Source organism: Scaptodrosophila lebanonensis, unplaced genomic scaffold (assembly GCF_003285725.1).
Source record: "Scaptodrosophila lebanonensis strain 11010-0011.00,11010-0021.00 unplaced genomic scaffold, SlebRS2 tig00000043-arrow-pilon, whole genome shotgun sequence".
In the NCBI taxonomy this organism is placed as follows: Eukaryota; Metazoa; Arthropoda; class Insecta; order Diptera; family Drosophilidae; genus Scaptodrosophila; species Scaptodrosophila lebanonensis.
In genome coordinates this window covers 12743203-12770138 of record NW_022060545.1, presented here as the reverse complement: position 1 = coordinate 12770138, position 26936 = coordinate 12743203, and the positions used below count along the sequence as shown (strand labels likewise).

Here is a 26936-nt window from a genome sequence, read left to right as displayed (position 1 = left end):
CTTATGCTTTGTATTTATAAATACAGTACTTTAAATAGAGTAAAATATTGATTTAAGATCAGATTTCTCGTTTTCGAAGATTAAAATTGATAGAAACTAGCCAAAATATATATCAACTTTCGGTTTCATTAACAAAATGTATCGTTTTCGTTCGATTGCTTATGCATTTTTGCACGACAATAGAATTAATATTTAAAGACAAATGAATTATAATATTAGCTTACTTTTTCCAAAATGTTATGTTTTTCTCCAAACTGAGAAACTGACTATAGTATTTCCTTTTTTGTCAGCACGGTGTGTAGCACAAGCTAGTGTGCAACGATTGAAGGTGAAATGTGCACCACTTGATGCAGCAGCAGCCCAATGGGTAAGTTTTCCGGGGATGCACAAAACATTTCCGCAATTATTTTCATAGCTGACCTCGCTTATACGTTTTTATTGTGTGTTGGTGTTCATTTTTCCAAGTAGCTAAATATGGAACTGCTGGAGGCAGGGGCATAGCGTCGCCCAAATGATGAAAGATTTGCAGCGACGTTACAGCCAGGCGACTAATGCGTCTTGACGCTATCGCCCCCTTATCTCTACAATGCATGCAAGTATTTACGAGTGAATAGTAAGGGTATAGACACACAAGCCAATATTTACACTTGGGCAAATAAAATGTTTCTTATTTCCTAAAAATTTAAATAAGTTGTTGTTGAATTTAAGACCATAGCTATTTTGAACTAGGAAATATACATAGGTTAGTTAATTCTTTGATTCTACCTACGAATACATTTTGCAACAAGTTGGGCTTTTAGAGAGTATTGGGAAGCTCTATTTTTTTGTAAGTGTACGTGGACGTACCGTCATACTTGTAATGTGCGTCTCGCTGCTGCTCTAATCAATTTCAAATGGGGCAGACAGACATGTCTGTGCCTCAACGCTCTGAAGTCGTGAGCGTGCTGCTGCTCGTTATCAGCGTTTGGCAATCTTTTTGAAATATTTTTCCATATGCCTAACCGCCTAGCTGCCTTAATGCGCCGACCTGCCTGCCTGCTGCCTGCTGCCTGTCTCTGTTTCATCTGCTAGAGATTAAGGCAAAGTCGTGGCAGTTGTCAGCGCCAGCAGCAACATTAACAGCAACAGCATAACCAACAACAACACGAGTAGCAATATAATATCAACAAATAGCATGAACAACAACAACAACAATGGCAAGCAGCTGTTGTGCTTTTGGCATTCACCCACTTTTCACTGTTTGGGTGTTTGGGTGCGTTGGCACCAAAAAAAAAAAAAAAAGAATAACGAAGGAAAAACTTTCGCGGCACATTAAAATGATTTAAGAATTGAATAACTTACAAACTGTTGCGCACACACATGCTCGTTAGCTTAAGCACATGTTGCTGCAACATGTTGCCGCTTGCTGCGCATGCCAGTTCATAAATCAAATCATGTTTCTGCTGCCGCCTGAGACAGCGCCCTCCATTCACTTAGTTAGTCGCTCCCCGGCTCGGTCCGGCGCTCGTGCATGGCATACAAGTATAGAAAAGTTTTGGCGTCATAAATTATATTGCCGCAGGTCATGAGCGTTGCGCTTCGCCAATAGCTATATAAAGAGCTATCAAAAATGTATTTATACGAGTACACACGGGACATTTTTCTTTTAGCCGTTACAATACTGCCAATGTATTTAATTCTATTAGCAGAAATAAGTTACTGATTAAATTTTCCCAATTAGCATGAATTTGTGGGAGAGCACTTACTCTTTTTTTTTAGAAAACTGATTTCATATTTTAGTTAAGGAGTCATTTCTAAATTTTGAAGAAACTGACTAAAAGAATTGACTTTTGATGTTGCTTGAAAAAATGTTTTAATATTCTACGATTTAATCGCAGGACTATATGAAAATTGATTTGCAATTATATGAACAATATGATTATACTGTTGAGGAATTTATAGTTCCCACTGTGTACTCGTAAGTTTGCATTTGATTTCTTTGCAGCTTTTTCACAAGTTTTTCATTTTCATTTCTGAACGACTGATGGCGTGCTTTTCTAGAAGACAACAATTTTTGATGAAGATCGAATGCAATTGCATTTCAAACACAGATGATGATTATCATCATCATTATTATCATCTGTATCATCATCTGAATCATCTTTCGCTTTGACAATGGCCCGAGTACTGCAGTTGTGGCTGTTGGTTGTGGCAGAATGTTGAACGTTGCCGGCAACATCAACAGGACTGCCACAAATTCGCCAACCTCGAGGCATTTTGTGCGTGGGTCTTGTGTGCTCTGTCGTGTGCCGCCGATTGTCCTGCTGTCCGTCTGTCTGTCTCTTTGTCGGTCTTGCTATGCGTCCATCCCTTTATCGTTTGCCTTAGACAATGCCTTAGTTAATTTACCCTGCAGCTTGATTTTGGCGCAAGTGTGCCCATTGAACTAGTTGAGGACTTACTATAGATTATAAGAAGCAGTAGCAATAATTTCAATTTAAATATTAGTTAAAGACTAAATCGGTTTATGCCAAGTTTACTGAGAGAGAATCTAAATCGTAGTAAATGCCTTAAGCATTATAGTTATACTCTTGTGACTAAATTATGATGGCACAAAATTGAAGTAGAAACAATACTAGTAACTTGCTTTAAAAGAAAGAATAAACGCAAGCAGCTGCCAATACATAGTTGAACTAATCGGGATATAAAATTAATTAAAACAATGAAAAGCAAAGAAATATTTGACTTCGAATGTTCAATAAAACTGGAACCGAAACCTAATTAGATACTAATCAGGTGCCTAAAGTTGGTAATAATGACTTGTAATTAGTAAAACATGTAGTAATGAGTGAATGGTTGATATGTTTCTGGTTAGGAACAAAATAAAGCACCTGTAATTGTCTCAAGATGTGATTCAAAGTGATTCGATTCGAAATGCAATATGTAGCATTGCTTCGAAATGAAAGTGATCTAGTTTGTATTAGCACTGTTTGTTTCTGGCTCATACTAGTCACTTATGCTGCAAAGCGGGGGCAATCGCTGTGGCATGAAATAAGTTTCTTTTTGTGCTGCTGCTGCTGCTGCCACCGCATTGCATTTGGGGCGCTTTGTGTGCGGCAGTGCAGCGAAATCCCCAAATGTCCCGAACCAAAACTTTTATCCAATGTGCTCCCAAGGCAGTTTAGACTCAATTGCTACCGCACAGTTACACGCACAGATACACACACACACTCACACACAAACGCGTGCTCAAACGATAGCCAACGAATTTGAATTCAATTTGCGGTAGTCCCCAGTGACAGACACGCCCACACAGCCCTAAAATACAGCTACTTTGGCGCACAGCCCCCACGTTCTGACCAAAATTCAGTTGGCCAACAACTTTGTCGTCGGCCCCGTGACCTTTTCGCTCGCTCGCTACGGGTATATTATACTATACTACAAGTATATGGCATGGGTATATGGGTATGTGTGTTTGCAAGATTAGAGACGCAGCCGGCAAGCTATTTTTGTAATTATGTATATTTTGTAACAAAAAGTGAACTTGAAAATGTTTCATGTTTTCATGTTCAACTTTCTCAACATTTCAGTTCCTATGCCAACGCGTCAAAGTGGCTTAAACATTTAGCTGCTGCTGCTGGAGCAATCTGTTATTTATGTATATATGTACACTCGAGTACTTGTATGTATGTATATAGATGTCGCTGCTATTTTTGCTTTGGCAGCCCTTAAATCGGTCGACCTTAAATATTTATGGCTGTCAGAGGAGCCTCCACTGCGTTTAATTGACAGAGTTTGTTTTGCATTTTTCATGAGTTCTCCGTTTCTGTTTCTGTTTCTGCATGCAGTAAGCATTTGAATGATGATATTTATAATGTGTCGGGCTTTCAACATAATGCTCAAACTACACATGCAAATCGAATTAAAGATTAAAACTGATTTTCGGACTGTTTTTATTTCGTTTGATGGCGCGGCACGTTTAAATGCATACGCAAAAAGAAATCAAATAAATAAAATACATTTAATGGCGATTTTTTTGTCTTTAGCAGACAAATAAAGTTGTTTATTTCGATGCGTTCCACATTGCATGCGAATTTTATGAATATTCGTACATATAGTACACATATCAGTTTGGATCACGACATGTTGGTTGCTCTACCTAGGTCTGTGCGCTACAGTGTAAAAGGGGCGGCATGTTGGTATTGCATTGAAAAACAATAGAACAATTCTTCATTACAGATATCGTTATTCGAATACCAACAAATGTTACACCGTGATTTTATAAAGCCGCTTCGTGTATCCAGTGCTGAACCATGCTAATCTTTTTATATTGTCAGTACAAGCAAGTTACTGATTAATCTCCTCATAAGTGATGAACGGACGAGCTTTGGAGATTCTTCTCTTTTGCAGGACTGTAACTTTAGATATATATAACCAACTTAATGACGAATTTTCAAAAAGAACCTAAATGGCGACTCTGTAAAGAGACCGCATAATCGTATGTTGTAAAGAAGTACAAAATGTTGTGATTTCTTATTTACTAATATTTAAAAATTTGCATAGAAAGGTAACAAAATATATTGATTTTTATATTCAAGCTTTTAAAAATGTTATTGAATGCAATTTATTTGTTATTGATTATATTTAATATACAACTATTTCTTATTTTATAATCATTTCTTTATAATTTAATTCGAATCTATTGTAGTTATATTATTTGATCAGGTATAAAAGAAAAATGATTTCTGTATTTACTCTTAAACTTCCCGTCAGCTCACTAACATTTCTACTATGCCGGTCCAATGAGATGTGCGGCCAATTTGTGCTCAGGTTTATGCCACGCCACATGCAGTTGACATATTTCCAACAAATTTGACAGTTGTTGCATGTCTGTCACAATATAATACATTTCTCTTTATTTTTGTGCTTCGTTTCATCATGAAAATTTTCACACGTTCTTGCAATTGTTAAACATGTATACAAAATTTTGCACCATTATGTTGCATGAAAACTAAAAAAAAAAAATGAACGCAACTGGCATTTATAACGAGGCACTTGTGTTCGCAAAATGCGATTTATGTGCAATCGCATTTAATGCTTGCATTTTATTATTTACAAATAAATGAAATGTGCTTTTGCTTTAAGCGCAAGCAGACTTGCTAATTTCAACACCCAGTCAGGCCGTCAAACAGTCAATCAGTCCATCAGTCAATCACTCAATTGCCTCGCTCAGTGTCAACAGTGTCAGCGCAATTGGCTCGAAAAATCAAATTAATTACAAGGAAAGGAAAAAGCGAAACGCTTAACCCACATTTTAAAATATTTAACTTAAAAAACACAAAGCCTTGTGGGCGTCAAAAATATAAATCACATATGGAACATAATGGACACAAATGAATATTCGAATGTGAGGCGCACTCATTAATATTCCAACAAATATATATATAAACGAAAGAAAATATATCTATTTGAAAAACAAACACAATGCTATTTTTGGCGAGCCGATATTTATACACCCTTGCAGGCATTGGTGCCATTTTGACGCAAATTCTATATATTGGGTTGAATTGGTTCAAGTTCGGCTATAAGTCTGGCAATAAATAGTGTGGGAAACTAAAATACATTTTATTTCATAAAGTTTACGTTAAGTTGATTTAAACCGTATTGTTGGAAAAAATTATGATGTAGTCACCTTCCCAATGTTGTCTTCCAAACAACTGAATAAAACAATAATAGCCTATAATATAGAAATAGGTATTTATGAACTGTGGCACAATTATTGACTCATTCCAACAAATTTAAACTGTTTTCATTATTATTTGTGTGTGTCATTGTCTTCAAAAAGCAACAATTAATAATGCATTAGATGAAAGACTACGCAACGCCCATCGTTCAATTCGTCATGCCATCAGTTCGTCAGTTGCGCAAACAACAAGTGGCCGTTATTTATTTTCCTCTCTTACCTCAGCACAATTCTATGGAACATAGTTTGAAACTAGGTATATAGTATTTATCAACAATTTTAATGGAGATGACTAATTCGGTTTGTAAAAATAAAAGACGTGAAAATAGCATAGGAAGATTGCCAAGAAAATTGGCACGCTTCTTATTTCACAAAGAGGCAAACAAAATATCATTATACAAGACATACGTACATAAGTATGTATATATGTATATATAGTATATTATGTAGACTACCAAGACTACCCAAGCAAGTCGCAGCAACGAGCCAAAGATTTTAAGTGTGAACCAATTAAACAACAAATGAATTATGGCGAAAATGTTTTGGCTTATCTGCAACTGTCAGTGCCTGTGTGTTGTGGTCAGACATGGCCAGACGTCTTGACTTGTTCGGTTGCCAACAAGAAATTATAATTCTCTACATCTGAACAGAAGCGCGGAAACTTTTAATGTGCGCCCATATTTATTGCACATGATTTTCAAAATAGAAAGTGATGAAATTGTAATAAAATATTTTCAAGATTGTGTGCAAACAGGATCGTACAAATCTGTTGCATTGGGGCACAATTTTCAAATATACATACATTTCAAGCAATCACTTTTAACTGATAAATGAAAAGCTGTACTCTTACGTGGAATTTAAAAGTTGCATTTAAGTTGTAAAAGAACTCAAATATATACACTCATTAAAAAACACGCATATATTTAAATATTTACACCACAGTGTGTTTTAGTCGATAGTAAGTGTGCAGACCTTAATTTCAAGTTTAATGTTAAAATATAAAATTTCTTTCCCACTTTTTTGTCTACTCTTCTTCTACTTGTAACAAGATGATTAATTGCATTTAATAATGATTATTTTGTAAATGAATATTATATATATCATTTTATAACAGATTTTTGTTAGAAAGTAATTTCCAAAGTTTAGGTTTTTCGCTATTGAATGTACTTGACACATTCTTTATGAACATCCTTTATTTGAAAATATTCGAATTAACTGTTAAAAATATGAAAATCTAATATATTCTAGTATATTTAAATCAACTGCAAAAAACTTCAATTATAGTTAAGAAAAATATTCAAATTTACTATGAAATATAATAAATTTAACTACTTGGTTTTAAATAGTTTTAATCATTTATTTGAAAATATTCGAATTAACTGTTAAAAATATGAAAATGTAATATATTTCTAGTATACATGATTAAATCAACTGCAAAAAACTTCAAATCAAAGTAAAGAAAAATATTCAAATTTACTATGAAATATAATAAATTTATCTACTTTGTTTTAAATAGTTTTAATTGCATTTTAATTGGAGTGTCTATTTCAAATCGATTTATTTCAATTGTAAAGCGAAACGTGACGTGTACGAGTAAATACAAAAGAACCGTGCCATTGATAATCAGATCGGTGATTAATGAACACGAAACTAAGAGCAATAGACTAAACAAATAATTAAAGTGTTCAGTACTGACGCGCCAATTTAAGGATTTCAATAGAATTGACATGAAAAATGTAAGATTCGTTTCGGTATTGCACTAAAATTGATTTGGTCAACATTAACTAATCATTTCTCAGCTGGAAGCGGATGGCAAATAGTTCAAAGGCAACACCATACTCGTATCTTGGCCAATCAAGAACAGAACTCTGCCCTGTGGCTCGACGTCCAATAAAGGAACTGAGAGCCAGCGGACGACCAACTGAGTGACTGACTGATGCAAACTTCCGCTACTCAATGGATGTGCATGTGGATAAACAAAAATGTGGTAGGATCTAAGCTCAACGATTAGATGGGACTGTCAGTCGCCAGTCATGCTCAACATTTTTGCTCTTGGCCACTTTACTCTGCTCTTCCCTTCCCTTCCCTGCTCTGCTCTGCTCTGAATTGATTTTTATGGGCGCACGCTCGTAAGTTTTTGATATTTATGCGCGCACGCTATTTGTATACGCATTTAATATTTACATAAATAGCACAGTACAGTACATGCCGGCCTACGATGTGAAGGAGCAGCATGTTTGGTAGCTGGAGCGAGTGTAGGGTGCATGGAGAGGGTGTTGAGTGTGTGTGTGTGTGTGTGGCGAGGATGGGGGTGAGCTGACATTGAAGGGGCGTGTATAGTTTATGTGCATGGCTTGTTTATGTAAATGGCACAAGCGAAGCCACACACGCAGCGCCAAACGGGCGTCAGTTTTATATTTTTGTGTGTATTGCTGAGATACATTTCACATAATTCAGACTGCAAAATGGCGGCAAGCTACATTTATGTCTATGCATAATTCAACTGCAACTTGAGGCATGTCTGCGCCCTGGAAAGGTCTGCCTGCCATCCTCCCCCTCCAATGTTTTATCAAATCCTAAGCAGCACCATTCTGTTCTCCTCATCACATTAATGTGGGTTATGGCGGCGACATCATCGCACCATCGCATAAAGCTAACCAAAGTTGACCGACAGAAGTTAACGTCGGCTTGATTATGCTTTATGGCCAGTGGAAAGCAACTGGACCATGCCTGAAGCCTTCATGGGGAAGCGCGCGCCACTTTGCAGCCGTTTGCACGGACTCTACAACTTTTTGCTGTCCCAATTTATGTTGCACGCTTTTGTTTTTGTTTTGAGCCGTTTTGTGCCTTTTGTGCCTTTTGGGTTCTTTTTTAAATGCGCCAACATTAATGCGTATAGCTGGCGCCTCTTTAACTTTATTACTGCTCATTTGCACGGGGAAGAAGGGACACAAAATGCCCAGAGTGGGCCACAAAACAATAACAACAATAATAAAAGCTCAACTTTGCAAAGAATTCATTTGTGGGCAGCACTCGCTGAATGATCTACTATAATGTGGAAATGTATCCACAGATTTAGCCAGCAAATAAAATCTATGGAATGCAAAATAAAGCGAAACAGGATTACTTGTATAGGGAAGGGATTGATTGTTTAAAATAATTGCTAATTAAACTTATTGAGCTGCAGTCAGATATGGAGCTGGGGAAAAAGTATTGAACACACTTATTCAGGCTTGCTTATTGAATAAAAGGTAATTGAATTAAAATGTTGTAGCTTTATTTTTCTTCATTTTGTGTCCAAATGTACATAATTGATTATTTCTTTTGCAACTGCCACCAAGTCAGACAAAAGAACTTTTCGTATTGTTCGTATTCCCGGTAGAGAGTAAACAATTATTATTATTGCATAATTAAGAAACTTCAATTAAGAAGAAATTGCACAAATGCCAAATGGCTGTGAAACTTTTCCGAGTAGTGCACAACATGAAAACTCTGCCTACTCAGCCATTCTCCTATGGCCATGCACCAGTTTTCCTTTAACCGCCCACTTATTTCCACATTTCCACATTTTGTGCTCTTCGTGTTGATTTTTGCGAAAGAAAAAAGTTGTGGCTATAAGTGTGTGTGTGTGTGTGTGTGGATGTGTACGAGTATTTTTGTTAACTTTTTACGCCTCGAGGGGCGAGTTCATGAAAATTCAATAAGTTTTTCTTCAAATCAAGTTGGCTTTTGTATAAATTTCTTTTCGTTTCCCTTCGTATTGCGCTTTTGATAGAAAGCGGTTTTTGAAAATTTTCCCTCCCCCTTTTCGCTTTGTTTCTCGGTAATTTGCACTCCATAAGTTTTAATTAGCCGCATTTTATGCAGACGCATTTAAATCTACACAAAGTGTGGGACAACAAGAGCGTTAAATTAGAAGAAAACAGAAATAAGTGCCAAGTAAAAATGTGTGTGTGTGTGCCAATGGATTTGTTTTCCGCAGCTTTTTGTTTTATTTATTTTTATTTCTTGTTTACCGTCTTCCTTCATTGAAAACGAGAAATGAGCAAAGCAAACAAAATGTGAATTGTCAACCTCCTAAAGCCCCAAAAAAATAGAAAGGAAAGACAGAAATGGAGGCGTTTCAATCAATTAGTCCAAGTTTCCACAAAGGCGGTTTTTGTTTTTGTAGCTGCCTTTTTCTGTAGCGTAGAAATGGGCACACCCAAGAGTTTTGCCTTTGCTGCCAGCTGCACACACATTCACACACACACACACACATACACACAAACAAATGAATATGTGCATAGACATTGATTGGCAACGTGAATACGTACGTGTGCCTGTATTAGAGACGTGCATGAATCGAATCAACTGCGAGAAGGCTGAAAAGTTTGATTTAAGACAATAGTTGAAAATTCTGGAAATATCTTTAAAATCGTATAACTACGAGTAAGTAAATTTTGTACAATTCCAAACGTCTTTATTTCATGTTTCGTATTCTATTAGCTATTGGTTTTATATTTATATCCATGTTATTCAACAATTTTTTGGTTTTTTTGCATACTTTTTAAACCTTTTTTAAAGTTTTTTTTCCATCCTGAAATAATGAAATGAACTAATACCATATAAACTACCATCTTTAATATAATCCAATTTACTATTAATGATGATTTGTTGTCCACAATCTAATTAATTTTATGCCTATTTCAAATAAGGAACATTTTATTGAGAAGTACGACATTTTCCAATTTCATTTCTATTAGTGAAACTTTTATTTATTTTCAACACCTTTTCAGCTCATGACTGCACAGAAAAACATATGAATCCACAATTGAGCAGATGTTCACACAAAAGTTCACTTTCAATATTTAACTGAATTGGAAATCCCTCTCTTGAAGTACTTGTATTATAATTGAATCAATAAAGAGTGTTCAATAATTGGTTTCTATTCATGCAGGTCCCCTGTTTTTATGCGAGCATGCATTTATGTATGACTGCGCTGACTATAACTAAGCTGCCATCAATTTTTGCCATCTTGCATCTATGAACTTGCTTCCGTTTTGTGGCATTTCCGTTTCCGGCACAACCCGACCAGAACCATAGCTATTCTCATTTGTTTTAACCTAATGACTTTTGCGTTTGCGTTTTGTCGCCACCAACCCTCCTCAGAACTTTGGCAAATATTGAAACAACTGATTAGTTTGAGTGAATCGACCAACCCGAATGCTGTCCAATAGTCAATCATGCAGTGAACAGTATTCTCTGTACATTTGTATGCAGGTAGCTTGCGGCATATCCTTGAAACAAACGTTCAATTTGCTATAATTACGTAAAAATTGTTGCAGGCACAGAAGTTCAAATATTCATGCCATTTAATTGATGTAATTTACCAATCGATTGATAAATTGTGTTATATAAATATGACTAGGAGTGGAAGTTGTGTGGAAGTGTGCGCGTGTGCGCCCAAGTGTATGCTACAATTTTAGATCAAATTTCCCATTCAATTTGCAATGAGATACGAGTGTATATTATTGGTGTCTGCTTAATTCTATATAGAATATACAGATGTAGTTAATGCAAATCAAGCTTAGTTCGTCCTCTCAAGCGCCTGTTTTCGTTGACAGCGGGAAAACACTTTGTATGGTTCGCTGCCTTGTTTGCTTTTCTTTACCCGACTTTTCACTGCGAACTTCGCAAACAACTGTTGCCGATTCACACACACACAGACACACACACACATCTAAAACTTGCCCACAAATAGAGCAGCACTACAATAGTAACAAGAAGTAACGGCTTTTTAGTTTGACTAAACAAACATTAGCCTTTCAGTTGTACTCTACTCATGGCAGCAGACCTTCTAAGGAGAGAAAAAGCTTAATTTTCTCATTTGCTAGTCCCTTATGTGTACTGAAAATATATGTGATCGCAAAAGATGTGTTAAAGAATTCCAACGAACAGTTTCAAAACGATAAGGCTTCAGTTTATGTTATTTTGTACTTAATAATCAAAAATATTGAGTTTTCTCGAATCATTAAGCAGTCTACAATATTAAATCGAGATCAAAATTAGCTAGAATATGAGAAATAATGTTAATGAGAGCCAATTGATTAAGCGTTTATAATATAAGTACTGATGAAAATTATTCTTACTAATATTAATAGCAAAATAGTTAAGGAAAGTGAAATGACTTTCAATGGAAAAGAAAATTAAACATACACGTATTAGCATACCACTAAGTTTATCGTGCACCATATTCATATTTCTGTGCTCAAGGATGCAATAACTGCTTCCATTGAACTTGTCTAACAGTATTCACTTCTCTTCCAAGAACTGAAGAAATCTGAAATATTCTCAGTAATATTCTCGGAAATATTCCTTCATCTAAAATGGTTTCATAGCCTTTCCTTTGAACTTAGAAGCAACCGTCGTGTAACTATTAAGAGAATTTAGTTCTTGGGCTTGTTCTATAAAAAAAATACATCTCTGTATTTTCGAACTAATAGCAATTAGATCAAGATGTCAGAAACGTTGTCCGTTTAATTCTTAGAAATATTCCTTCAATGCTTTTGTTCTTTGCGAAACAATCAGCGTGAAGTATTTGAAGTAGTTAGTATATTGTGGGACTATTTCCAATAAGGAAATATATAATTTCGAACTAATTAGCCATGAAATCGGTTTGAATGATTTCTTCTGATACGTATAATTGATTTCTGCCAATTAATGCACCGTATTGCGACAAATCTGTGTGTAATTTTCAAGTTCTCTACTCGGATCTTATTTGTTAAACTTACCTGGAAGTTTTGTTGCGCAAACTTGAGTAAAACTTTGGCAATAAACAAATGCTCTTAATTACTTTTCACCTGCACTTTTGTTGTTAAAAGCCTTTCCGCCTCTGACCTACAAATTATGCAGAGCGAAAACTTGCTGGCTCTCCCATACTATTCTAGCTACTAATTGAGTTGTGAAAATGCAGGTAAGGCTCACAATGGCACTGCAAGTCAATTAAGTGGCTGAGACCAGCTAACGTAACTGCAGCAATAACGACAACAGTGGCATCTTCATTATACCTGGCAGATAAATAGAAGTCTTACGAAACATTTGAATAAGCGCTGCAAATGCGTCAACGTGACCCAATTAATAAAGCAAAGCAAAACAGCAGGAAAAAGAATAACAGCAATGTATACACATAGACACCTTGGGGCCAAAATAGAGGCGAAACTATCATTCCATTGCTTCATTTCACATTCAATTAATTTCTTTTTAGCTTTATGAAGTCTTCAAACTAAAATTAATTCCAGAAATAATACGGCACAGCTCAATGTGAGCTCGTTTCTGAGTATATGACTCGGTCACCATTTTCGCTTAAAGCACGAATTAAGAAAAGCTGCTTGCAGTTTGAAAAATTCTGGTACACAGATTTCATATAAAAATGTCAAGCTGTGGTGTTATGACCAAATTTTCGATGATTCATTTAACTAAGTGACTATCTGAAACTACATCGCAGACAAGCCAGGAAGCAGTGTCTTCTTCAGCACATCCTTACAAGGAAGGAATCGGCATGGCACTTGTCTCTGGTCGCATCTAAACACCAAAAGAACTGCAGCATTTCTGAAATTGAAAAGAATTGTTCAACCCTTTTTCGAATATTCCACTGATACAACAAAACTGGAGATTGTAAACTTAGCTAGCTAGATGTTCAAATGCCGACTAGTAAATCCCAAGGGGCCTAAATGGCATCACAATGCGCATTCCTGGCTTAAGTGCCTTAGCCTTATCTTCCCAATCTATTATAACACAAAAGTAGCAAGAGAATGAAGAATATGATTAAGTATGTATGCAAAAGTAGTTCTGGTAATTCTTAATTAAAAATTTTGGTTTTGACCAATTGATGGTGAAAAAACTATTTTGTGCCCATTTGCTTTGAACCTAAAACTGATAGATTTCTTATAAATACTGATGATTGGAAAATATATATTTAATATTTAATATATATTTAAAATTTAGTATTTTTCTTAATCAAATAAGTAGATTAAAAAGATATACATTCGCTTTGACACTTGACAACATTTTTTACATGCACAATTTTTTTAATACAGTAGTCCTTTGCTAACGCATTTCTAATCGCACGGGCTTATTATATTTCTAGTGAATCTCAAAAACTAGATCTTTAGCTTTTGTTTGAGAAAGAGCGCACTTCTTACCCACTGTGCCATAACTACAATGATAACAATGACAACAAGCGTGCTAACAGCAACAGCTACAAAAACAAGCCTAACAACAGGGGCATTAAACGTTTAATTACAATGACTGGTCGTGCGCCACTTGCTGCGGCTCTTGGACAGCAACAACAGCAACAACAGCAACAGCAACAATAACAACAATCACAATGGCGACTACAACAATTGTGACTGCCGACCATCTTTCCACTCAGCAAAGCTTCCGTTGCTAACAAGCGTATCCTTTTTTGCTTTTGCGGCTTCCATTCCTTCATTCCTTGCATACTCGTACTCCCCATTGCCCATCTGAGGGTTATCTGGCCCACTTGAGACTCTGGCACTTGCTTTGGCACCTAAGCCGGGTTGGCATTTCAACAATTTGTGTTTTGTTTTTTAGCCGCAGCTCATTCAAACATATTTTTATTGTGGTCGCCTGCATGGTGGTGTGATTGTCAATTCGTCAGCTTGTCAGACTGTCAGTTTGCATGTTTGTATTGTTTTTGTTGGTTTGTGGGTTTGTTCGCACATTTTGTGCGTATGTGTATGTGTATGCGTATGCCTGCTGGTTGCCTGCAAGTTGAGTGCGTCGTCTACTTGTATTGTTGCAGAGCAAGCGGTCAAGTGGATTTGTTTGGCCAGCACACAAGTGCAGCAATGTTGACTATTGCTCGAGTAGGTAGTACTACTATGGTTACCACAACAATAACAACAACAACTGAAACTAAAGTATGTACCAACAACAACAACATTAATAACAGCAGCACCTACGCAAATTGGTCATCGTGCAAAGTGTACGAAAAGCTGACCGACAAACAGTCTAGCCGGCCACTGGTGTTTGTTTTTATTAAACTGGGTCAGCATTTTAGATATGCACGCACACATGAGCACACACTTATACTATATAAATATACGATATATCCATATGTACGTCTGCGTATATTGGCAATATATATGCGCCATTAACAAAGCGCGAGCGATCATCTTCATGAAATTGCAATGCCCCCAAAGTGTGCGACTCACTTGGGCCATCGGGCGGACACAGCATGTGGTTTGTGTCTGTGCTCAAACATCGGACACATATATACATATATATCTACATATGTACACATGTATGTGCTAGTATGTGTATGTACTATATGTGCATAGACAACGAAATCGATGCGCCTAATTGGCTTTGAGCAGAACGCGTGCAACGCAAGTGCGTGCCACAGAACGTATGTATCTGCTCATATATATAGTATATACATACATATGTATAGTTTGCTATATACATACTTGAATAAGTATACAAATATTTAGAGTGAAAGCTACTTAAATGAAACTTGTTCTTATATAAGTGTTATAAGCATATGAATTTGAAAACTTTGGATTGTTTTGCTTCGGTTTGCCGGGGGATTTCAGTTAAAATTTGTTGCTCAATTCGGTTGTGGGTCGACTTATATATTATTTTAAGTAATAATGTATTTCTTAAGTTGAGGAATTTTGTTGGAATATTGGCGAAATAATGTGTTTTTTTAAATTTAAAATAGTTTTTAGACATGCTAAGATTTACTTTAAACTAAAGTGAAATTTCCACAAAAAAAGTGTTAAGGAGTTACAAAATCCACCATTACAAAAATATGCATCTTTTATGAAGTTTGTAATTCATCCATGATTAAAAATAATGGTGTACATAAACATTAAAGGTTTGGTTATGTGGAAGTTGTACTTCAAATCGATCTGACGCAATAAAAAAACAAAAAACTTTTGTGTGAAAAATGAAAAGAAATGTGAGAATTCTAGCAAAGTTCTTAATTCATTTAAGGAGTGTAAAACCCATTTGGTCACAATTAAGTCTCTCGGTAAAATCTTCTTAATATTTTATTATACTATACTGTATTGGTGGAGGGCCTAGTAGCCATGGCACTTTTAGCTTGTAGCTTAAGAGTAAAACCTTGAAGAAAAAAGCAGCAAACTGAACTTTTGAACAGACTACATCGCTGCTTATTCAGCTTTCGTAATCGGGAATGTAATACTCATACATGTACATGTAGGAATAAAATATGTTCATTACCTGCAACCAATCGATTACATATTTGTAAGCCATATCGAAAAGCAGCAAATTGGTTTTCTCTAATGCGCCATTCTCAAACAATTTCCACTGTACTTATGGACGTATGCGTAGTTAGTTTATTAATATGCGTGGGTCGACGCCGCATGACAATCTGCCATGACAACAGCAGCAGCAACAACAACACAAACAACACAAACTCAACAGCAGCAGCAGAAGCAGCAATACAAGCAACAACGACTTCATTAACAGTCCGTAGTATTAATGGGGCCCCCGTTGATTGAATGATTATGGTCAAGTGTGGAACATTACAACACATATTCATAGTTGGGTTTTCGCACAATTTATTTCTTTTTTTTCCCAATGTTATTAATTTGTGTGCGAAGCTCTAACAGTTTATTTATTATGCGCGCACGCGCTAGCCACTTGCTTGCCAATTTTTTACAACTTTATATGATTTTATTGGCTGGCATTTTGTTTCTGACGATTCTGGCTAATTACGCGTGTTGCACGCGGCGTATGCACGATGTCTGCGTTACACATACGCCGTGCTGTGCAGTCGAACGCAAATATCAGCTTAAAAATCAACAAATTCTTCAGATCTGTTCTCGCACATAGCTGTTGGAATTTTTAACCGAAAAAATTCAGGCAATTTTTACTACTTTTATTTTTGCATTGCCTTTTCATTTTCTCCCTCTCTTCCTCTCTCTTTTTATGAATGTGTGAGTGAATGAAAATGTATGCCATTTGTCTGCCAGCTTGGGCTTTGCTTTTGCTGAGGGAAGCAAAAGTTTCCAACTATATGGTGTTGTGCAAAAATGTGGGAAATTTGTTTGTGCGGCTTACCTGTCAAGCCCAAATGCATTGGAAAATAACTAAAGTTGTTAAAGGTCGTGAATTTGAACTCGTACCTAAAAATAAGTCGAAGAGAAAACGAGATTAATTATCTTAATGTACTTAAATGCTTTTATGCAAATATGATATGGCTGCAGTGTGAGAAAGTTGACAAAGTGACAAGGCCATGTGAAAATGCGGCACATTTTTGTTTCAACTGCCGCGCTAATTGAAACATTTTGACCATTTCACAAGCTGATGTGACACTTAACATACTACGTCTCGTTTCCATTAGCTGATATAACAAATTAACAGGACGATGTGAGGCAATAGATGCAATATTTTAACTTAAACTGCTTACACAGTGATTGCAAGTTCATCAGAAAGTTATATGCTTGATTCTTTATTATTTATTTGAAAGATATTTTATTTCTCCATTATTTCTCTTTAGGAAGGACATTTTATAAATCCATTTATCCGTAAGGACCGCTATTTAGTATTATATTACTATGTTTCTTCAATAATCCCAATAATTATTTACCCCTGCTTCCAAAATATTTACAAATTTTAGAATACTCTTTTCAATGTATTGCGTAATGGATCACCAAACGTCTTTATTTAAATTATGTAGGGTAAAAGTTCCCATTGAACCATAGTTGTCATGCAACTTTTAATTAAAGTAATAGAAGAGCTTTTTAAATAAGTTTGTAGATATTGGTTGCATTGAAAATAATTTTGTGAAATGAAATAAAATTATCAAACAAAATGCAATAAGTACTAGACAAGCACCATTTTGTAGGATTCATAATTTAGTTATCTCTTACTTCTTTCTATTGCAAAATCATTTTGAGTTTCACTTATTGAAATTTGTTTTATTTTATGAGTGCAAAAAATTATAAAGAGCATAATATTTGCTAGTCAGGTAGAATTTTATCTGGAACGGAATTTTTACGGAACAGGTTTATCGCATATTCAAATGTTTTGCATTTAGTTTTTGGCAATCATTGTTCAAAGTTCGCAACATTCGTGCAGCCGACTCGAATCTTGTGCTCAATCTCCATTAAATCTACATAATAAGCTACTCTACAGTCCAAACGAACTCTAAAGTATTTTAAGCTGTTCATTTAACTTAGAACTATCTACATCTGATGATGGCTTGGTAAAGGCTTAGCTGCCAATTCCATTTTAGTGTCAGACTGGGCCATTAAGTTTGTCATTGCTTGATGTCAACGTTATCTAAAATCAACATAAATGAGAGCGAACGAAGCGATAATACGATAAGAAAGACGAAATATCATGCCACTAATCAACTGTTTACCTTTGAACTCTCTTTCTTAAAGTTCAGTTGGCAGTTTTGTCAAGATTTTGTTGCTTACAACAATGAATATGTTAGTCATTTTTCGCTGTCACTTGAGCAACAAATTCAAATTAAGCGCATCGTCATCATCTCATCATCATCGCCATCCGAATGGCTGCACTTCAAGTTGTTTCATTTTGCAGCTCGAAGCTAAAACTGCTGTCAGAAAATAACACGGCCAACAACAACAACAATAACAAGAATAACAGCAACAATTTGAATAATGTGAAAATATATGGCAAGGCAACTTGCACGCATTTTCGCACTGGATTAGCGAGCAGCTAAACAAATGCTAAGCGAAATGAAAGATGGGGCTGCTTTCAGCTCGTTGGCGTGGCTGGGGGGTGGGGGGATACTTGACTATATCTGGCAGACATAACAAGTGGAAATGCACAAAGCAGTGGCGACAAAAGCAAAAAAACAGCTGCATTAAGCAAATAAAACTAAGATAAATAAATAAAAACTGCGAGTAAGAAGCAAAGGGGCTTTATCCCCCCCCCCCCCCTCGCGTACGCGTCACAAATGAAACTAATTTCTTTTATAGCTGGGCCATCTCGACTATTAAATACCTTATGCAGCATACGAAGCCAAATCAACTTCCATCATCTGTTGAGTTATCTTTTAAATAGTTCATTTTAATTTGGCTTACATTAGTATAACTTTACTAAAGGTAAACCATTCCACATACAAATTATCGGTTGTTTAGTTAAAATCCTTCGAAGGAGGTTGGAACCAAGAGATTTAATGCAAGTTTTTATTATTCTACTTTCGAAATGATTAAAACATTTTAATAAACTAAACATTTTCGTAACATTTTCGTACTACTCATAATTTCGAGTAGCATTGTACTATATGCGAGATCGTTTTTTTCATTTCAATGTCCAAGTCAGCAGACATAAATCGTATCAGAGAATGACAAATACAAGAAATATATTCAAATTAAATAACTATTGGCAATACACAACGGTATTGAGCAAACTGTTTATTAGTTGTAGAAACTCCACAAATGCTCACCCACTTGCGAGCCATATATTCTTGAACCCAGTCTTAGTGTCCACCTTAACAACAGTGCTTTCAGTTGCATCATCTTGATTGAATGGAAGAATGTTTCTGTCCATGTCTCGTTATTTATTTCTATGGGTAGTTCATATCCTTCACGATGTTTTAAGCGCTCTTAACAATCAAACATGCCCTCTGCCTTTTGGCCATAGAGTATTAAAATATGAAAAGAACATTTTTCAATTTTTGTTTCAGCAGTTGATGTTTTCTTTACGTTTTCTTTTTCCTTTATTTACATTTTTGCTAGTCGTTGCATTTTTAACAGCATTTGCAGGAACTTAAGGGCGCGCTGTTTTGTGTTTTTTATTTTGTTTTTGTTGCTGATGGTGTTTTTGTAGATCATGCACTTCGTTTGACTTTCCATATCCTCGAGCTTGTTTGAGCACCCTTTCAAGGGTCCCGTCGCTGCTTGCATAAAGTCAAATAAATTGCATAGGAAATTGCATGAAAATCTCAATGCCACGCTTGAGCTACGAAGCGAAGCCCACACACTCGCCGACAACGCCAGATAAACCCATTCAGATTGTAAATCATGAGATGTCAACAAGTGCGCTTAAGTCGCCATACATTATTAACTATCAGCGAGCAAATGTACAATTTGTTACTTTTTCATTCAGAATAATGCGAAATTAAAACGTAACTAATTATGCAATTTCTCACTTACTTGTATGTTTCCACTTTGGAAATCATAAGTCAACTTCTTTCTTAAGTCGACCATTATTACTTAAAATTTGCTTCTGCTTTTATTCAATTGTTTCTTTATGCAAATAATGTACATTAATTTAGTCAATTTTTTCACATTTCTTTTGCTCATATAAAATTGTTAAGAAGATAAATATTATTAAATCGCATTAAATTTAACACTTGAATTAAATACAAATATATTATTTAATTCTTAAGCATTATCATGGGGTTTTAACAGTTTCGACTGCATTTCGGCTTAAAAGCTGGCCTTCGCCCATGTGCTGTGTATAACGAATTTAAAAGCATAAAAGCAAATTTATATATTTTTGCATTCTTTATGCGATGCCATAAAACACATGCGATGGCCAATGTTTCGGAGCAATTATAATGTGCTAATTAAAAACACATAAGCCACAATACTGCATAAATTTTATATGGACTGCTGAGTAGTTGTAGGTGGGCCAAATGGAGCTGGCAATCGAGCAGGAAACGAGCCAGTCAACATGACTGCAATTTGCATAAGCATGGCACACATATAGACAGGAAGACACACACACACAGGCACAAACACTCTTCAAAAATTGGCAGTTAGAATGGCCAATGGAGCTGCTCGCATTTATTGTCAGTGCTTTAGGAGCCCAGCGGGATAGGAAACGTAAAAAAACTCTCATTCAGGACCACCCATGTTTATGTTGATGTTTGTAAGTGCACTGCAAGAAAAATTTGCACAAACAATTTCTATGTTAAGATGCTTGTCGTTGATGTAAGATTCTTGGAAAATCTAGAGGGAATCGGCTTTACGAACTGGGCGACATCTTCATACAACTGACGCTACCAATGAACTTTTCTCTGTGGACTCTAAGTTGCGTGGGAATGGGGCTGTCAGATCGTTTCTTATTATGTTACAAATTTCTGAAAACAAGAATCAAATTCTGAATCCAAAATGAAACTGTGCTTTGAACTGTTTGTATCTCTTTTCATGTTGTTTCTTTTTTTAAACCCTTTGAAATCCCTCATTGGACTAAAATCATATTTTAAATGCAGCTAGGCATCTTACCTTAAAATCATCCTCTAATATACATCTTATAATATTTTCTACCTCTGATACCTTTTATATCACAAATATAATAATATTAGATATTGGTTTTTTCTCTCTCTGCACGGACATACGAGTGTACGAGTGTGTGTGTGGCGCCAACTTTTTCCGGAAATTTCTGCGTTTTGCTGTTTATATATACATATTCGTGGAATTGAAAGCATATTAAATGCACAATATTTTCGTTGGCCCATAATGTCCGCTTATATCTTCAAATGAAATACTTGCCGGAATAAATGTTTGAAGCCTCAATTTTATGTACCGTCTGTCTGCACTTTTAATTTCGGGTACTCTTCCACGAAGTTAGATAAAAACGCGCCCTTGTGTATTTGTTTTGGGATGGAGTGCATAAATTATGGCCAAATCGTGATTTACGACACTGGCATGTCAATCAGCGAATTGATCAGCACTTTGAAATTAAGTAATTTATTTAACACACCTCTAGATATGCGAGAAGAGCCCCGAAATTAAAAACTTTTAAGCTCAACACATAAAATATATTTTTATGGCTTTACTGGCAAATTTAAAGCTGTAAAGATATGGACGCATTATAATTGCAAACACGCCCAGAGCATAAGCAGTAAAACAAACTGAAAAACGAAATAAGAAATGACAAACAAGGAATAAGAAAGAAAGCTCTCGCGCATTGTCAATTCATTTTTGCATGCCAGATTTCGGGCAAACAATGAAAAAAGCAACATGAGTTATGTTGGTTTTTTTTTTCTTGATATTATTTTTGGGCGCGTTCAGCGCATAATAAGAAACGAACGTGAATAGTGCGGAAAGCCGAGGCAGAGAGTGCGAATCTGACGTCAAAGGCAGAGCGCTATAAAATGCCAAATCGGTTGAGGAACATAAAACTAATCAAGGCACAAAAAAGGAGAGCGAAGAAATGCGTGCACAAAGAAAGCGACCAAATAAGTCATAAATGCGAAATCGCCAAACGAAGAGCCGAGAATGTTCGCCATAAAGCCTAACCGAACACACGTTCACATGACAGATAGCCCATCCATATAGGGCATGTGTACTTACACATATATATATATGTAGATGTATACGTGTTTGTATAGTATATAGATAGCTAGACATGAAAACTTTTGGCATACAATGGTCGTGGCCCACGGAATGCGAAATTCAAGATCATGTTGACAAAAATTAAACAGAGTCAATAAAAAAAAACAAGTTTTTTGTGCTCTCTTCAGGTAGCAGAAAACCAGAACTGTCAAAGGCCCAGACAGACCCTTTTATGCCAAGTCGTGATAAGCCATCGTAAGCAAAACAAATGAGAGCGGGGGCATAGCAATCGACTTTGTTATACACTCTCAAATAATGAGGAACTATGCAAATTAAATAAAGATTAATACTTGTAAGAAGAGAAAATTGTTATTGCATCATAAAATCAAAACATGATGATATTTGGATTCAGATGGTCTATAAAATATCAGCAGACTGAGCAGATAATGCTAATGATAAAGCTAGCAGCTTTCTATTGATTCATTTTAAAAAGCTCATATATCGACTATTTGTATAGAATAACTTTATTAGGATGTGCTTATTAAGTACGAGAGACCCTTTCATTAAGAACAAGAATAAGTAACTAACTACCATTGTGAGTTAACAGACTGATTATTATAGTTACTTTTAAGCAGATTTGTTGAAGATTTGATATAAATGTTGTGTCATTTAAAGGAAGAATAAAGTAAATGGTTTCAAAATTAAATGATTATTTCGAAAACTTTACATATTCTTACTCAATAGATTAGGACGTAAGCATTTAATCAAGTAATACCTTTTACCTACATATTACAGCCTATGATTACTTATTAAATAACTGACTACAGAAATACTCTTACACAACTAATAGTCCCTTATTATTACAGAGTATAAAGAAGCAAATCTGTGGAGCGCCACAGAAAATTATGTATCTACGTACTCAAGAATTTGTAGGTTTTCGCCCAAATTATAAGTCGCCTGCCTCGGGTTGTTGTTATTGTTATGGTAGTTGTTATTGTTGTTGATTGTTGATTGTTGCTGTGGTCTCACATGTATCACGAGCTCAAAATCAACTTGCTGACAACGCACTATAAGTGTCAATTGGGGGAGCAGACGTTAATAGCAACACACCATATACCTACTCGTCCAAACAGAATTCTGTGTATTTTTCTTTTCCAAAAATGTTCGTAAAATTAATGAAAGATTCAACACGCATTTGGACTTACAAGGCGTCAAACTGTTTTTTAATTAGCCACAGGGCAGGTAACCTATGTAAGCATATACATAGTAGAGTAGAGTAGAGTAGAGTCGAGCGGGTCTTAGCATTTTGTTATGGCCTCAAATTAATCAAAATGAATCAAGTCAGGCGGCAGCTACAGGTATATTTAGCTTTTATTTAGCAGCATGACGCACGCTTTATTACGACTTTTTGGCACTTCAAGCCGCATATTGGGTCTATTGAATTAATGATGCAGCAGGTAACATAGGGCGGCGCTATAAATTCCAGCAGCTGCTGAATTAAATGTCAGTGTGGCGGCCATTAATATGCAAAATGATAATTGTGTGTGCCTTAATAATACTGCTGGTCTTTATGATGCCAATGATGCTACCGACTGCCCAAATGCCTACTAAGAGATATGACTAAGTTCACAAATGCTCGTCAGCTCAACTTATGAGGAGCATTTTTCATTGGAGACATCATAAGTATCATAAGTATGCTGGCATGTTATGGCAGTTGTCTGCCCGTCCTTATCAGCGTGTTGCTATCTGCTCCCCAGTATCTTATCACTTTAAAAAGAGAGTGAGAGAATGCGGGGGTGCATGAGATTGGAGTGTTTATCTGGCATACGACATACACATAACATACACCGATGACCCAAAAAGGTTTGCGTCATTTTTGCACGAAGGCAGCGAAGGCAGAAAGAAATGGGGGCAATTAATTAGATGCGCTCCGCACTTGAGTGGCACATTAAGGTAAGATATGATTTGAAAAAGGTAAGCAATAGGTAAGCATGCTGGCAGTTTATTTTCATGCGTGTGAATGGGATGATGTTGAAGATAGATATGGCATTCAATTTTAGATGTTCCCTAACAACAAATTATTGCTATTCTTATTTTAAATTGTGTGTTTAACTTGTTTTTCACCTTAAAACCCCAATAGGAGGAACACCATTTCTTGCGCCCTATATTATGTACGATCAAAGGATTTTGTCAGAAATATAAAGAAAATTTATGCTGGCGTTGCAATTAAAGCATTCGCATAACATTGCATAACTGATAAATGTCGCCAAATCTAGGGATCATTTTATATTAAAAATATATAAATTTCCCAAAGATATTATCTCCGCCGTTTATAACTACTACTTGGCTTCTGCTTTAACTCCTACAATAAGATCTTTGCACCAATCTTTATTCACGCGTATAAATCATTCAAAAAATATATTCATACATAATGGAACTAAAGTATAAATTTATTTTGAATCAAGAATTATAAGCAATACTCTATTCCGTTTGAAAATGAACTTAACAAGAAATAACAACAAATCTCCAGCCCTTTTTTTATTACAAAATATTTCGAAGTCTGCAAAAACAAACAACAGTAGATTGAACGCTGAAATATGATGTATGTAGGGCTAAACCCTAAAAGTCAAGCTACAAAAAAAAACCTTATTGAAATTTCGTATGCCATTACTTGCGGATCATAATTCCCTGGGGGAGGGGAATAATTCAAAAATATGAAGGCACTTGGGAACGCACTTCAGAACGCACTGCAATCGAAATTTTGAAAAGAGCACAGAGTTTAAATTCTAGAGTAAACATCAAAAAGTGGAGTGTGAATGGGTGGGGGAGGTGGAGAACAAATGAGTGAAGCAAATGGAAAAGTCAAACCTTGTGGTTTGATTACATCTGCTGTTCTGTTTGTTGTTGTTGTTATTGCTAGTTTGCGGTTGATTAATTAGAAAAGTTTCGAACAAAATTGTGATGTGAAACGCCAAATGCAAATACTAGGTACGAGTTGTACAAGTATATCCTACATGCAAGTATGCAACATTATAGCTGCTGTTTGTCTAGTTGCTGGCGCAATTAATTCAGTTTGTTTTGCAATAAAGTTCATTAAAATGTTTAATATAGCTCGTGGCTAAAAGTTGTAATAACATGCTAGGCCATACTTGTGGTGTTGGCTTGTTGTCGTCGCTGTGTTGTTTGTTTTTGTTACCGCGGCCATATTTTTACTCTTCTATCATTTTGTGGCTGCTGGGCACAAATTGAAAATTAAAAATTTATAACGATGACAGCAACAAAACGCTGATGAACTGTCAAAAGCGCAGCTGGGAATAAAAACCCGAAACAGCGAAAAAAGAAGAAATCTGAGAAAAACAGAACTTGTTTTGACAAGCCGACGCTTGTATACCAATGGTGGTCGACTTAAAGCTAGTTTGAATAAAGTCTAGGACTATAGTATAGTATAGCCCGAAGGCAAAATATCCTGACTTCAAAACAAACATTCGCAGCTGTGTTTTATGCGCGCACAGAAAAAGCAATAAGAAAAAAGGCCAAGTTGGGAGGCAGTCTTAAATTTCGTCAATTATAAATGGTATACAAAAACTCTATAATCTGGGAAAGCCTAAGTAGGAGAAATCTTATCAAATTATAGTAAAATAATATCTAATAATACTGAAGAAGGTAACAAAGTAAACCGTTCAGAAAATTCGAAAGCAAAATAACATCCGCCTTGAGACCTCTAAGATATCTCTCGATATAGTTAGAACCCTATAGCAATAGATTAGATCCTCAACAGTCTTTAGATCCTACGACGACTTCTTTCATCTATTTTCTGGAAAATCTACATAAAGTATATTATTTTTAAAATTTGTTTATATTTTAGCAAAATAAGGTGATGATTCTCTTGTGGAAAAAAGAATTTAAAATATAAACAGGCTAGTCCATATTTGAACATAAACTTAAAGAGCTAACCTAACTATTTAGAGCCACAAACCTCACAGTTTAGTTAAAATGCTCTTAATTGTTGGTAATAGAGTATGTAAGAGAATGAATAAAAGCTTGGTTGAGTATAGACTTAATTAGGCTGCAACGGTGGACTTGGGGGCCAACAAAGAAAAGTGAAATTGCTGCCGAGCCTGCTTCTATGTTTTATTTCCTTTTTTTCGACTGCTGCCAATGGGTCGTATGCGCAATTTATTTGTATAGAAGTGAATGCCTTTTGCATAGCCAAGCTCTGTTGCTAGTATTTGTTTATTTGTTTGCGTGGGTTGCTGGTTGGGGTGTATGGGTATGTATATATACATATATGTACATACACACACACATATATATATATATATTTGTATATATGTATTTGGTGTAATTTATTGTGCGCTGGCCTTTACACCGTCAGCTCCTCGAAAGCGTGCGCCTAAGTTTCACGAGAATGCCATGCGCTCGTGTGAAAGGTCAAGGACGTTAGTGTTTGGTGTTGGTTGGCTTTTCGTGTTAGATTGTACCTTTTCAGGAAATGGATTAAAACGTTACCACTTGTAACATTTGCAATTAGTGACAATATCGCACATAACGTTGACGTTCAACGTCAGCTTCAACGTCTCGCCAATTGCCGTCGTCAAGTAAATCGATTAGATTTTGCATTTATTTTTATTTATTTGCTGAGCCACTGGATTGCTGTTGCTATTATTATTGTTATTGGTTTTAGATGCGTCTACATTGCTGGCGCTCAATCAACAAAAATTAAACATACCGACGTCTCGTCGTAATTCAATGTTAATGTCAACAATTTGTAATGCATCAAGCGCCATTGGCTTGTCGTTGTTGTCGTTGTTGTTGTTGTTGTTGTCGTTGTTACTGTTGTCATCGCCTTTACTGGCACAGCTGCCGCCCTATAAAATTATACATGTACATATGTTTGTATACGCTTGTATATTTGTGAGTAT

At 35.8% G+C, this 26936-nt stretch overlaps 1 protein-coding gene across 5 annotated transcripts in view; it reads right to left on the bottom strand.

Moving 5' to 3' along the window:
- The window catches only part of LOC115622952 (trichohyalin), an 85063-nt gene that overhangs the window by 49963 nt on the left and 8164 nt on the right, over positions 1-26936 (bottom strand). The window contains exon 2 of one of the 5 annotated variants that reach the window (XM_030517088.1): positions 16817-16881. The exons of 3 other annotated variants lie outside the window; for them this stretch is intronic. The gene's annotated coding sequence lies outside the window, so the exon portion shown is untranslated. Of the gene's footprint in view, positions 1-16816; positions 16882-26936 lie in introns of those variants that run through there. One more of the 5 variants, XM_030517089.1, reaches the window with a different exon arrangement.